This window comes from Anolis sagrei, chromosome 4 (assembly GCF_037176765.1).
Source record: "Anolis sagrei isolate rAnoSag1 chromosome 4, rAnoSag1.mat, whole genome shotgun sequence".
NCBI classification, from domain to species: Eukaryota; Metazoa; Chordata; class Lepidosauria; order Squamata; family Dactyloidae; genus Anolis; species Anolis sagrei.
In genome coordinates this window covers 154,865,555-154,881,302 of record NC_090024.1, presented here as the reverse complement: position 1 = coordinate 154,881,302, position 15,748 = coordinate 154,865,555, and the positions used below count along the sequence as shown (strand labels likewise).

Sequence of the window (15,748 nt, the reverse complement as noted above, 5' to 3'; positions counted from 1 at the left end):
AGAAAGCTGGCAATGCTCCATGAAATAATGGAATGGAGATTAGAATTAAAGGTTCCCCCAAAGTGGTTTATTCCTACATTAAGAACCAAACCTCTTCTGTGCCCTAATGGGATACAACAACAACAACACCATCATCAACAACAACAACTGGATGAGCAATAGTCAAATGCGATCAGCATACAAACAGAGGTGAGTGACCCTTGAAACTCTTCCTCTGAATGCTATACTTTATCTTAAGCAAGCACAGCTTCTTGAAAATCTGCCTTTCCATGTTCTATGGAAACAGCCCGGTGGTCAGAAACTGCACCTGAAAACAGGAAGCAGCACACAACAATTCTCTCCCCCTGCAAAGAATGCTGTCAATGAAAGGTTGGTTTACAATAATAGAACCATAGAATTACAGAGTTGGAAGATACCCCAAAGGCCATCCAGTCCAGCCCCTGCCATGCAGCAAAACAGAATCAAAGCACCATTGGCAGATGGACATCCAACCTCTGCTTAAAAGCCTCCCAAGAAGTAGACTTCACCAGGATTCGAAGCAAAATATTCCACTATCAAACTGCTCTAATTTTCAGGAAGTTCTTCCTAGTGTGTAGGCCACATCTCTTATCCTGCAGTTTGAATCCATTACTTCATGTCTGGATTCAAACAAGTTTCCCCGCTTCTTAACAAGACATCATTTCAAATATTCAAACATGACTATCATGTCCTGTCGCAACTTTCTCTTCTCCAAGCTAAACAGATCCAGCTTCCTACATGGGGCTTCCCTTCCAGACCTGTAACCATTTTGATCACGCCTCTCTAGACACATTCGAGTTTGTCAATATTTTTCTTGAATTGTTGTGCCCAGGAGTGGACACAGGATTCCAGGTGAGGACTGATCAAAGCAGTCAAAGAGCGATACGATTATTTCCCTTGGTCTAAACACTATACTTCTATTGATGCACCACAGAATGGCATTGGCTTATTTAAGCTACCCCATGAGAAGCCCCCGGTGGTGCAATGGGTTAAACTTTTATCCCGGCAGGACTGCTGACCAAAAGGTCAGCATTTCGAATCTGGGGAGTGGAGTGAGCTTCCATCTGTCAGCTCCAGCTTCTCATGCAAGGACATGAGAAAAGCCTCCCACAGGATGGTAAAACATCTGGGCATCCCCTGAGCAACATCCTTGCAGATGGCCAATTCTCTCACACCAGAAGCAATTTGCAGTTTCTCAAGTTGCTCCTGACATGGAAAAAAATAACTGTCGCATCACACTGTTAACTCATGCTGAGTTTGGGGTCTACTAAGACTCTTAGATCCCTTTCATTTGCAATGTCACTTATACCGTTATATGGTTATGCTGAGAGCCAGCATGGTTTGAGCAATGGACTATGGCTCTGGAGATCAGGGTTTGGGTCACAGCTTGAACATGGAAACCTACTGGGTGACCTTATGTAAGTCAGTCTCAGAAAATGGGAATGACAAGCCTCCTTGCAAAACATCTTGCAGAGAAAACCCCATAACAGGTTCCACCATAAGTCAGAAATGACTTGAAGGCATGCAAGAACAACACTTATGCACCATCCTTTCATCATCTTCCAAAGAAACTAATGTGGTCTCTGACTATATTTCTATCCTCACAACAACCATGTGAGGATGGTGACTGGCCTAATGTCTCAATTGCCAAACTGAGCATTTGAACCAGGCCTTCCTAACTTTTAGTTCACCTACCTATCCACTGTGGGGCCCCCGTGGTGCAGCAGATTAAACGGCTAAACTGCAGAACTTGCTGACCAGAAGATTGGCAGTTCGAATCCACAGGACGGGGTGAGCTCCCATTTTTAGCCCCAGCTTCTGCCAACCTAGCTGTTTGAAAACATGCAAATGTGAGTAGATCAATATGTACTGCTTCGGTAGGAAGGTAACAGCACTCCATGCAGTTATGCCAGTCACATGACGTAGGAGGTGCCTATGGACAACAATGCCATCTCTTCAACTTTGAAATGGAAATGAGCACCACCACCCAGAGTCGGACTCAATTAGACTTAAGGTCAAGGGGGAACCTTTACCTTTTCTATCTCTCCACTAACAGCTGTTTCAGCTTGTTCTCTCGTACTGGTAAGAGAGTGGTGGGGACCAAACCCAGAAGACCATGTCACCCAAAGAAGGGGGGGGGCAACCAGGGAGGCAGCTTCTGCATACCTCTTTCTTTGCCCTGCTTCTCTGTCAAGGTTGCTGATCCCACAGGACCATTTGTCATCTCTTTTCTAAAAAGTTTATACTGCAAGTCGCTTCTGGTGTGAGAGAATTTGACGTCTGCAAGGACGTTGCCAGGGGACGCCCGGATGTTTTACTACCCTTGTGGGAGGCTTCTCTCACGTCCCCACATGGGGAGCTGGAGCTGATAGACGGGAGCTCATCCCATCTCGTGGATTCGAACCACCCACCTTCAGGTCTTCAGGTCAGCAGTTCAGCTGGCACAAAGATTTAACCCACTGTGCCACCGCAACTAAACTCTTGCTGTTTTTTAAAATCTATAGCCTGAGGGAACTGCTTCGGTTTGTGTACACAGAAAGTCACCTGGATGGAGTAAGAAAACTTTTCCTCTTCACACATCCATTCTTCAAGGAGTTAGCTGCATCTAAAAGAGGGTAAAAAGAAGCACTCCTCCCTGAGATTTCCCTTCATTCCCCAAATGTCTAGCATTGCAAAAATTGAGAAATTCAGCTGAGCCTTTGCAAATACTGTTCAGGCACTTAAAGAAAGGGGACAGGCAAAAGCATACAAAGAATACAAACAATGTCTGCATGGAGTTAGGATTCGTTTTAAACTTTTTTTTCTTGTTTTGATAACACTATGTAACAAAATTTGGGGGAAAAATTCTGTTCCTGGTTTGAAAGTGTTACTCTGGTTTAATTGTGTGGGACTTACCTTGAAAGCAATTGTGATACTCCAGAAACTTTGTTTTTGTGGCTGCTACAAATTATGTTGAATTGGTTGAGATCTGATGAGATCTTCATTGAAAAACTATAGCAAAATGTGCTGCGGGATGTCTCACAAAAACAAAGTTTGTGCAATTTAATAAGGTTTTCCCATGTTTTTCTGATAGAACCAATTAGGAAACGACATTGATAACCCAGGAACCAAAATCGTGTTACATAGTATGATTGTTTTCATAACTATAACATTGAATTCTATTTTAATATTTATCTGTCATAGGTTTTTTAAGGAGCCCCCGGTGGCGCAGCAGGTTAAACTGCTGAGCTGCTGAACTTGCTGACCAAAAGATCTGCAGTCTGAAACTGGAGAGCAGGGTGAGCTCCCGCTGTTAGCCCCAGCACCTGCCAACCTAGCAGTTCGAAAACATGCAAGTGTGAGATCAGTAGGGACCACTTCTGTGTGAAGGTAACAGCGCTCCATGCAGTTCATGCCGGCCACATGACCTTGGAGGTGTCTACGAACAACGCTGGCTCTTTGGCTTAGAAATGGAGATGAGCACCACCCCCAGAGTCAGACATAACTAGACTGAATGCCAAAGGGAAACCTTTACCTTTACTTAAGATTTTCAATTGTATAGGTTATAAGGCATGAATTGTATTGGGTCCCAGTCCTGGAAGAGGAGCAGGGCAAAAATAAATACAACTAAAAATGAATGAATTAAAGATGAACACTTTTCTATTTCTTACTCCACTCATTTAAAGGATAAAGGGAAATTTCCTTGGGAGACAAAATACTTATGGGGCAGGAAGCATCCATAATATTTCCTCCACACATTAGCAATAGCTAAACCCTGTGAGGTGGGGAATATGAGATTCCCTGGACCCAGTCCTCACCCAGAAGAAGAGCCCAAGTCTGCAAGGAAGTTAGAATCATAGCATCATAGAGTTGGAAGAGACCTCATGGGCCATCCAGTCCAACCCCTGCCAAGAAGCAGGAAAATTGCATTCAAAGCACCCCCAACAGATGGCCATCCAGGCTCTGTTTCAAAGCCTCCAAAGAAGGAGCCTCCACACTTCTGGGCAGAGAGTTCCACTGCTGAACAGCTCTCACAGTGAGGAAGTTCTTCCTAATGTTCAGATGGAATCTTCTTTCTTGTAGTTTGAAGCCATAGTCCCATATCCTAGTCTCCAAGGCAGCAGAAAACAAGCTTGCTCCCTCCTCCCTATGACTTCGTCTCATATATTTATACATGGCTATCATGTCTCCTCTCCGCCTTCTCTTCTGCAGGCTAAACATGCCCAGCTCTTTAAGCCGCTCCTCATAGGGCTTGTTCTCCAGACCCTTGATTATTTTAGCTGCCCTTCTAAATGATCAATGGTCTGGAGAAAGAGGTGGCACCTGAATCTTCTCTGACTTTCACTGGACAAGACACTGCTTTAACTGTGCTATAGAATCCTGTGCGTTGTAGTTTCACAAGGTCTTTAGCCATCTCTGCCAAAGAGTGCTGGTGCCTCACCAAACTACAAACCTCAGGACTCTATAATATTGAGCCATAGCAGTTCAAGGTGGGATCAAACTGCATTAATGCGACAGTGGAGATGCAGAGCCTTCCAGGATGGACCCAGAAAGCCTGAAAGGAGGCCTCGAGCAACCCTTTTTGCCCTGCAGGAGAGATCCTGCGTCTCTGCTCCATACTCTCCACTCTCAATGCCAAGGCTTCCAAGATACAGAATTCTGGGAGTTCTAGTTCGGTGAGGCACCGGCTCTCTTTAGCAGAGAAGGCGAAAGACCTTGGTAAAGCCACAAGAAGAGGCTACAGAATGGTAGCACCACTGTCAAGGCTCAATGCTGTGGGACCCTTCTTGTCTCCTACTTGCATGGCATTGCGCCCTGGCAGTTACCGGGGTGGCAAGTCCACCTGCTTTCCTTCCTTCCTGGAGTCCTTCTCCCCGACGACTCACCAAGGCAGCCGGGCTCTCTCTCAGTCGCCTCCTGGCCACATGCCTCCTTCCCTCCGAGCTGGGGCTCCGCTCCTGCGGCCGGGCAAGCAAGGCGTGGGCGTGGGCCGCCTCTCGAAGCTCCTCCGGGAGGGAGAAGGGAGGGAGGGAGGAGGGAGGCAGAGGCGGGCGGAGACCCTGAAGGACCCGGGCGCCCTCCTTCGGCCAGGCGCTCTTCGGCCCGGACTGAGCTTCGCCCGTCCCAGCGCCGGGTTTTAAAGCCGCCCGGACGTTTCCTCTCCTGAAAAGCGCTCCTCCTCCTCCTCCCCTGTCTCCCGAAAGGGAACCCACGACTCAGCCCAAGTCAAAGGCAGCAAACACACAGCACCCAGCCGGATTGTCTCCTTCAGAGGAATTGCCAATTCAAAGACGGTTTGAACAGAAATGTATTCTGACTGCCAAGGAAAGGAAAGCAAAGAAGGGGGTCAGACTGCTCCTCTTCCTCCTCTTTCTGTCCCTTTCCTCTTCCTTCTTCTCTTCCTCCACCTCCTCCTCTTCCCCTCTTCTTTCCTTCTTCTTTTTCTCCTCTTCTCCTCCGCCTTCTCCACTTTCTCTTATCCCCCCCTTTCTCTTCCACCTTCACCACCTTCTTTTCCTTTTCCTTGTCCTCTTCCTCTTCTTTCCTTCCTTCTTCTTCTTCTCTACCTCCTCCACTTTCTCCTCTTTCTCTTCCTCCTTTCCTTTCTCCTCTCCCTTCTCCTCTTTCCCTCTTCTTTCCTTCTTCTTTTTCTCCTCTTCTCCTCCGCCTTCTCCCCTTTCTCTTATTTCCCCCTTTCTCTTCTACCGTCACCACCTTCTTTTCCTCCTCCTCTTCCTTCTTTCCTTTTCTTCCACTTTCCTTTTTCCTCTTCCCTCTCCTCTTCCTCCTCTTCCTTTTCCCTCTCCTCTCTTTCTCCTTTTCCCTTCTCCTTTCCTTCCTCCACCTCCATCACCTTCTCCTCTTTCTCTTCCTCCTTTTCCTCTTCCTTTTTCTCTTTCTCCTCTTCCCCTCCTCTTCCCCTCCTTTCATTCTTCTTCTTTTCTTTTTCTCCTCCACTTTCCTCTTCCCCTCCTCTTTCCTTCTTTTCTTCCCCCTCTCCCTCTTCTCCTTTCCTTCTTTCCTTCCTCCACCTCCAGCACCTTCTCCTCTTTCTCTTCCTCCTTTTCCTCTTCCTCCTTTTCCTTCTTTTCTTTCTCTCCTGCTTCCCTCCTTTCATTCTTCTTTTCTTCTCCTCCTCCACTGTCCTCTTCCCCTCCTCTTTCCTTCTGTTCTTCCTCCTCTTCCTCTTCCCTTCTTCTTTCCTTCCTCCACCTCTATCACCTTCTCCTCTTTCTCTTCCTCCTTTTCCTCTTCCTCCTCTTTCCTTCTTCTTCTCTTCCTCCTCCTCCACCACCTTCTCCTCTTCCTCTTTTCTTCATCTTCCTCTTCTCCTTCCTGAAATAATACATATCACAAATGTACTTTTTAAATTCTGTCCCACTCCAGTTGCTCAGGAGTCTCTTGGAAAGTTTTGTCATAAGGTGTACATTACGTTGTCAAAAACGTTGTTCCAAAGATTCTGGCAGTGTGATGCGATTGTCCAAAGTATGTCCTTGTTAGTCAGGCACGGGCTGAGCATCCCTGATCCAGCATTCTAAAATCCACACGGGTGGCTGAGAGAGTGATGCTTTTTCACGTTGCTACTTCAACGTCCACAAACTTTACTTCATGCACAAAACCATTACAAATATCCTATACAATTATTTTTAGGCTGTGTATATGAAATATCAATGAATTTTGTGCAAAGACTTCCATCCCATCTCCAAGATAGCTCAGGAAGTAAATACAAGTATTGCACGATCTGAAATATACTACACTTCCGGTCCCAAACATTTGGGATAAAGGATACTCAACCTATGTTTACCCCTTGAATCACTTTTGCTTCAGTGTTTCAAGTGTTGTATGTATTAAGGAAACTTCCACTCATTAACAACTTCAATGTAAAACTCCTGAAAAATGAGAAGCTTATTTTTACCCCAGGACATTAATAAACACCATGTTTTTGAAAAACCATCAGTAATTCAGCATATCCATTAATACATTCCTTGAGACTAATTTCTTCACCCGACACTTTTTCAGCTATATGAGCAGCTTTACAATATGTTTCTTGCCTGTGGACCAAAAGAAGGACTAGATTCCATCTGCAGTAAGGACTATAGGGTCATATCTACACATACTTTGGTTATTCTTTGATTTTCATGACCTACATTGTTCTCCAACACCTTGCTGCGGTCTCTAGTAATCTGCTCCCTGAGACAACTAATTCACTTTCTCTAATGCCTGGGCTCTTCCTGAGTCATATTCTTATCCCTCTGGGCTAAAAGAAATCAATTATTTTTTCACACACCTTTCATACCAACCCAGGTTCTATTAAGAAGATGGAGCTTTCAATATTTTGGTCCGACTGACTTTGTAAACAAGACTAGACAAACCTGGCAGTGGCTTAAATTAAGTCAGCAAAGTAAAGAGCATCCATAAGCAGAGGCCGAACAGGTCTTGAATAGTCACTCTTAAGGGAGGTAAACAATGGGAAGCAGAAATCTCTCTAGATAAGAAGTGTGTAAAGCATAGCCTTCCAAGTCCTGGACTACCTGTCCCACTAGATCTAGTCAACATATTCATTAATAGGCAAATATGAGGTTTGTTCCAGTTCAACCTCTAGAGATGTTGGTTAGCTCTACCACAGTGGTTCTCAACCTATGGGTCCTCGGGTGTTTTGGCCTACAACGCCCTGAAATCCCAGCTAGTCTTATCAGCTGTTAGGATTTCTGGGAGTTGAAGGCCAAAACATCTGGGGACCCACAGGTTGAGAACTACTGCTCTAGCATAAAGCTCCAATTACAGAAATTTAATGTTGGAAGGGACCGTAGTTGTGCAGGAATACACAGCTAAAGTACTGCAGAAACATAGCCATCAAATGTTGGATCTGGAAAACTACCAAATAAGAAGAGTTCACTATCCCGGGACAGTCCATTTGACTGTTGAACAATTCTGACAATAAATAAGTTATTCCTTATGATTGTCTTCTTGTTGGCATCCGCTGATCCATGTTTGAATCTCTGGAGCAGCTTGCTTCACCTTCTATGTCACAGCCCATTAGGTATTTAAAGATGGGGATCATGCCACCCTTCAGATCTCTTTCCTCCAAGCTTTGTTCCCTAAGTTGCTCCGTACAGCTTCATTACTAGAACTTTAATCATCTTGTCACTTGCTACTAGACACCTTCCAGATTGTTAATATCCTCTTGAACTGATGCACCCAGAAATGTACACAGTACTCCAGCCTCTCAAATTTGTGATGGTCATTTTTAATCCCGATCCATCTAAGTCACTTGGAAAGAGGTTGAATAACACCAGGCTCAGGTGCAAGGCCTGCCCTTCTGTTAGGCAGGGTGAGATGCCTACCTGAAGTAGAAGATTTTGTATGTCAGAAAATGAAAATACCGTAGAGTCTCACTTATCCGACATAAACGAGCCAACAGAACATTGGATAAATGAAAACGTCAGATAATACAGAGTGTCCTACTCAGGGCCGGGGGTTGAAAATTTCAGGGGGGGGGGGTTAAAAATTTCACGCGCGGGGGGGTGGGGGTGGTGGTGGTGGGTTGAAACCTGCCTCCTAGCTCACATTGAAGCAAAGAGCACAGCAGGGGGCAGAGCAGCCTTCAATAGCCTGCAGCTCTGCCCCTGTCAACCACCTCCACCAAGTCTGGACTCCTTAATGAGAGCATTCAACACCCCCCCCCCCAAATTTGGTTACTTCACTACATCGGCTATTGCTGCAAGTAATGACAGTGTGAATAAATTGTCAATATTTGCTTGAGATAGTGCTTGCAGTTCTGGAGGGACTTTTTTTGCATCTCATAGATTTAGCATGGAGATTTGGTTAACCAGTTAAAATACATGAGTAAACCGGTTTTTTTAACCTGAAAAATTTTCAGGGGGGGGTTGAACCCCTAACCCCCCCCCCCCCCCGGCTACAGGCCTGTCCTACTGTTACTGTCCGATTCAGCACTAGACATATAGAATACTAACAACAAAGACTCAAAGAGTTAAGACAAGGCAACACCTTGGGGCTAGAGCAGCCCAGCATGAACTGCCCAGATGTGGAAAGAGAGTTGGAGAGTGCTCCTTTAATTGAAGGGGAAATGCTGGAGGAAAGGGAGGGGGGTGTTAGATAAGACCCCCTAGAGAAACATCAAGAGAGATTGCTTCTAGAACGTGGTCATATAGCCCGAAAAAACTATTCAACCCATTACTGAACTGTTTGAAACTCAGGGTATCTGTTGCCTCTCCCAGAAAAAAAGGTCATAAGGACAATATTGGGCAGCAATAATTTAGAAAAGCATTTGTTAACTTTAAGGCAACTTTCCAGCACTTGATTGTGTCTTGACAGAGCTAGAGGCTGCATCGAACCCATCCTGGCCTCCTGCTTTTTTTGTTTGTGTCCTTTTTCTCATATTACCCCTGCAATTATCTCTCCTCTTCTTTCTCGACAATTTGTTAGTTACACTTCCCACTCTTCAGCAATTTCTATGTTCTTAGTTCTTCTCCATTTCTCTTCCTCTTGGGGTAAATTAACCATTATTTCCATAGAGACTCAATAAAAGAAGGGAAATGAATATTCCTTCTGAGAACACTTGGTAAGAGATGGTATTGATGTCTGTCTCCATTATGAGGTGTCTCGCTCTGGTACTTGTCACAGACAGAGGTAATAGTTAATGGTAGTGCCAGACATCCTCTCAATTTTTTGCCATCACAAAACTGAAAAAGCTGACACTAAGCCTTTTTTGTAGCATGCCTCTCAATTTTCTTCTCTTCACTAAGAGCCTAACAGCTTTTTCAGTAAAGCCTTCATTTCCAACTCCCACAGACTCCGACTGAAGCATTAATCGTGCCAATAAGTAGCAAATACAATCAGATCAAGTTGAGGCTTTGCTACTGCTTTCCCAAAATTCAATTAGCTAGTGCTGGAAGAAATGGTCAGAATATTAAGCATTTGGGCTAAGATATTCATGTGCCCGGTTTTACAATAAATATTGTGTTCCACCATCAGTAGCTAAGTGAAGCAATTGCCTCAGGCATCAGGTTCAAGTGGACAGTCATAGCAATCCCTGATAATTCCTCCCAACCCCTTAGGCCACTTTCATCTGTTAGAGGACTGAGCTGGGTTTGCCCTGTGGCTTGTCCTGTGCCCTCTTACTTAGCCTGATACTTTCTCCAGAGGACGCTATCAACTGATTGCACTATTAAGGGATTGTATTGTATAATATGTGATTAAACAAACTTGTCTACTGTGTCTTCTGAAAGCCAAATCATATGAGGAGCAGCTTGGGAGCTAGGGACATTTAACTTGGAGAAAAGAAGGGTTGAGATGGGACATGATAGCGATGTTTAAATATTTGAAAGGAGGGAGCAGGCTTCTTTTCCACTCTTCTAGAGACTAGGACATGGAGCAGTGGATTCAAATTTCAGTGAAAGGTATTTTACTTGAACATTAGGAAGAATTTTCTGAACGAGCTGTTCAGCAGTAGAATATGTTGCCTTGGAGCATGGTAGAGTCTCACCAGGAAGTTTTTAAGTAGAGGCTGGATGGCCATTTGTCAGGAGTGCCTCAATTGTGTTTTCCTGCATGGCAGTGGGTTGGATTGGATGGCCCTTGCGGTCTCTTCCAATTCCTGGAAACACAGAGCAAAAGTCAGTGTGTCAGTAAAACCTGCTGCTTCCAGGTCTTGTCTCAGAAGTTCTGTGAGCTCATTGAAAGGAAATGGATTAGCTATGGTATATGTTTTCTGGGTAGTCATCTGAATGTTATTATAGCCATACACTATTGCTATGTCTTCTATGATATCACATACACAGAAAATGTCAGCTCTAGTAGGAGGGATTTCAACCTCTATATTGTTCCCATTCCCTATGACGTGTGGCTTCAAACACATCCTGGGGAGTAGCTTTGCAAGGCTTGACCGAGTCTCACTGATTCCTATTTTCTTGTTCGTTATCTCAGGCTTTATCTTTCCATGATGATAGGGCAGCTCTGGAAAGATGTGACTTTTTCTATTGGGATAAAGTACTTCAGCTACTTCAGCAGTGAATGTTTTCTGTTTTGTTTTTGGTTTTGTTTTGGTTTTTTTGTCGTGTCAAGAGAGACTTGAGAAACTGCAAGTCGCTTCTGGTGAGAGAGAATTGGCCGTCTGCAAGGACATTGCCCAGGGGACACTCAGATGTTTGATGTTTTACCATCCTTGTGGGAGGCTTCTCTCATGTCCCTGCATGGGGAGCTGGAGCTGACAGAGGGAGCTCATCTGCACTCTTCCCAGATTCAAACCGCTGACCTAGGGGTGCCTGCTATGTGTAATAACAAATATAAGACAAGATATTTGCCTCAAACAGACAAGAGTTCTTTCTTCCACCCTGGACATTCGACAGATATATAAACCTCACTTGCCAAGTTTCCAACAGACTTCACAACCTCTGAGGATACATGAAAAAAGTTAGACGTGGTATCAGGCTGGTATGTAACTTTTTTGTGTTCAGGGGTCAGACTGTCTGTGTGAACATGTCTTTTTCTCCTATAGAGATGAGAATGCCTTGGATTCCCTAGAAATTGTAGGGTTGCAACTCACCCTGACTGCCTTGGATCCGAGTCCCAGAGAAAGGCAAGGTATAAATTCAGTAAATAAGTGGAATAATAAATTCCAGCATTTGCAGTCCAACATCTGGAGAGCTGCATGAATCCCATGTTTGCTTTATATCCTGCTATGAAATGGTTTTAAAAGACAATCCAGTCATCTACCAAATGGAAATATTGAAGATATGAACATTCAGAATCTGCTTTAGACTTTAAATCAGTGTCCCACAAAAAGATAGTGTGTCGTGGAACATAACCAATCTATTGGACATATGTGACAATGCAAAACCTTTCCAGCTGCGAAGATGGAAAGTCTGAGAAGAAAGATCCATTGCCAAGGTTTGTTCAGCATGTCGTATATAATATAATTGCCCTGAGTAAAATTTCAAGGGAAAAAAGAAAGAGAAGTCACATGTAGGTCACTTGGAGCAGCTGAATTTATAAATATGAGCTTGATTGGGAATGTTTAGCTCAGCTCTTCAAAGTCAGCTTAATTGTGTATTTTCTGTTAAAAATGGCCCCACATAGCACTGAAGAATCAAAGACCTTCCTTTGCAAAATAAACTATAGAGCAAATGGTGGAAACGTTGCTCTAGATGATTTAGAACCGTAACTCCCATCATCATTGGCTATATTGTCTAGGTACACTAATAGGGGAGCCCCTAGTGGCGCAGCGGGTTAAACCACTCATCAGCTGAACTTGCGAACCGAAAGGTTGCAGGTTCAAATCCGGGGAGCAATGTGAACTCCCACTGTTAACCCCAGCTTCTGCCGGCCTAGCAGTTCACAAACATGCAAATGTGAGTAGGATTTGAACCTGCAACCTACTGCTCCAGCAGGAAGGTAACAGCACTCCATGCAGTCATGCCAGCCACATTACCTTGGAGGTGTGTACGGACAACGCTAGCTCTTCAGCTTAGAAATGGAGATGAGCACCAACCACAAGAGTCAGACATGTTTAGACTTAATGTCAAGGGGGAAAACCTTTACCTACTACACTAGTAGAAGCAGGAAATGAAAAGGAGACACCTCTGCCTTTGTGTGCATTTGTGTGTCTTGTTGTATATGATTGTAAAGGCACTGAATGTTTGCCTATGTATGTAAATGCTGTAATCCCCTAGGGGAGAAGGGTGAAATATGAATAAAGTGTACTATTATTATTATTGCCCTTCCAAGTCCTAGTTGCCCTTCTTTGGGTTTCTTGACTGTAATACAAGGTTTTAGCGTTCTCTGCCAAAGAGTGTTGGTGCATGACCAAACTATAACTCCCGGTATTCCATAGCATTGAGCCATCACATTTAAAGTGGCATTGTCTGCATTAATTCTACAGTGTAGTAGATGTACCCAGAGAAGCAGAAACACAAAACAGGCAAATTGGGGGGGGGGGGGCATTAAAGAGCCAGATTTAAAAAGCCCACAAATTACTGACCATTTTACAAGACAAAGATCAACACTGTTATTACAATTTAACTCAAAACAGAATAAAACAGTTTGACGATATCACCAGAAATGTCTGCAAAAGAGAATTAATACTATCATTTCTGGATGATGTGGCTACTCTCTATGTAGTGCACAATAATCAAAATGTGGCTACAGGTGGCCATGTTTATCTTTCCAAATATGAAAGATAAATGAACAGTCATATCATGCAGGATCAGTAACTGGCATGTTGAAACAAGAAACTGAAATTCTTAACTCTTATGGTTTATGCCAGTGGTTCTCACCTTTCCTAATGCCACAACCATTTAATACAATTCCTCATTTACAGTTATTTATTTACAATCTGTTACTCATGTTGTGGTGACCCCCAACCATAAAACTATTTTGTTGCTACTTCATAGCTGTAATTTTGCTACTGTTATGAATTGTCATGTAAATATCTGATATGCAGGATGTGTTTTCATTCACTGGACCAAATTTGGCACAAATACCTGATATGCCCAAATGTGGATACTGGTGTGGCGGGGGGGGGGGGGGGTGATTTTGTCATTTGGGAGCTGTAGTTGCTGGGATGTATAGTTCACCTACAATCAAAGAGCATTCTGAACTCCACCAATGATGGAATTGAACCAAACTTGGCAAACAGAACTCCTGTGACCAACAGAAAATACTGGGTTTGGTGGGCATTGACCTTGAGTTCTGGAATTGTAGTTCACCTACATCCAGAGAGCACTCTAGACTCAAACAATGATTGATATGGACCAAACTTGGCTTGAGTACTCAATATGCTCAAATGTATACACTGGTGGAGTTTGGGGAAAATAGACCTTAACATTTGGGAGTTGTAGTTGCTGGGATTTATAGTTCACCTACAAAGAGCATTCTGAACCCCACCAACAATAGAATTGGGCCAAACTTCCCACACAGAACCCACATGACCAACAGAAAATACTGTTTTCTAATGGTCTCTGGCAATCCCTCTGACACCCCCTTGCAACCCTCGCAGGGGTTGAGAAACTGGTTTATGCCTTGTCTTGAACATAGGTTTTCCTAGTACAGATCATGTATCATTTTTTCTGCTGTTAATCAAACAAATAAACTTTTAGCAATAATAGGAGAGGGAGAGATCTAGCAAAAGAAAATCTGCTGAAATGAAAATATAGGGAAAATATAAAAAAAATGACTCCAGAATCTACAGCTACACTCTGAATTCTATGGCAGGTGGTATTCATTTACAACATGAAAGTAAAGCTGGCTTTAACAATCTGAGGCAAAACCTCATCAGGAGAAAACAGGCTGTTTCTATTAATATATTGTCTATATTGACCAAAAGATGAAGCAACAGAAAACAACACAGACACATGCTTCCTTGCTGATGTAGAAATTTCATGCACATTCAGAATGTTCGGGTTTACGCAGATTTTTTTAAAGGCACATCTGGGTTAAGGCTCCCCAACCAGAGCTTTTAAATACCTACATCTAGAACAAAATCATAGGCAAGAGTGCCATCAGAATATCTTTATGTCTCATAAGTTGGCTCAAAGAGATGAGGGCTGAGTGCATGTTTTACTTGCCATGAAAACTATCAAGAAAAATATGTAGCTAACAATAGGAATCCATGCTGTAAGTTTGCAATGAACTTATAGGTTGAAGTTGTAATTCTGCTATTGGTCACTAAGGGAGGAGGCCTGTGGACCCAACCATATCGCTTTTGGGCAACATGGGGCCCTTCAGATGCAACTCTTATTGGTCTGAAACACCATGGCTAAGATTCATTAATCATGGGAGCTTGTTCTCCACCAGCTGCTCTAGAGTAAGTTATTGCTTATCATTTGAGAGGCTGCTCTTCCATTTCTAGAGCATGATCTCCATGACTATTTGGAGAAATAATGGAATTCTGTGCATTATTTACAATGTTTTGAGGCTGTCTGCACATATTCAGAAGTGGATGGGACAAGTCATTCATCTTGGCTTATGCCACATTAGTCAGTCTCCTAGCAGACTAAGATACCTGGAGAGTTTATCATCATCAGCCTAAAATCAGTTGCTAGCTCTAAGCAGAGTAAACCTAGTGAATCCATGGGATTTACGTAAGAACTCATGCTACCAATCAACCATGGATTCATGGATTTCTTGTACTGAATCAATGGGTTTGTATGTTGTTTCTCTGACAATGCACATAGATATATAATGCACAGATATATAAGCCCCAATTGCCTAGTTTCCAACAGACCTCTCAACCTCTGAGGATGCCTGCCATATATGCGGGCAAAACATCAGGAGAGAATGCTTTTGGAACATAGCCATACAGCTTGGAAAATTCACAGAAACCCCAAAACAGGAGGTCTTCTACTTTTCTCAATATAAACCTCTCAACTCTATTAGAGAATCTAGAATAAACCAAATAATGCAAAAAATACCAGACTATACACTTGTATGGTGTTGAAAATGCATAAGGTTTCCTATGTTAATGGAAAGTTTGTTAGATTACAATGCTCATTTGACATCAAAATACAAAAACAAAACATTTGCTCCCATGCCATTTCTAACATGGAAAATGTGGCTTTCAAAGTCACTTGGTGCTCCGTTTTGCTTCAAACTTTTAAGTTTCATAACTTTTGGGAGGAAAATCAGTATCTTTGTGAATATGTTTCCCACCTAGGCTTCTTGTCCCTCCAGAGCTTTCAAACCACTTGCTTGCTGCTTGCACTTTTGAAATGAGCCAGCAAACAAAATCGCT

The 15,748-nt window shown here is 43.4% G+C and overlaps 1 protein-coding gene across 1 annotated transcript in view; it reads right to left on the bottom strand.

Annotated features, from left to right (window-relative positions):
- LPAR3 (lysophosphatidic acid receptor 3) overlaps window positions 1-5,112 on the bottom strand; it is a 49,422-nt gene extending 44,310 nt beyond the window's left edge. Inside the window, exon 1 of the mRNA XM_060773848.2 lies at window positions 4,884-5,112. The gene's annotated coding sequence lies outside the window, so the exon portion shown is untranslated. The remainder of the gene's footprint in view (window positions 1-4,883) is intronic.
- Between the last annotated feature and the right edge of the window lie 10,636 nt (window positions 5,113-15,748).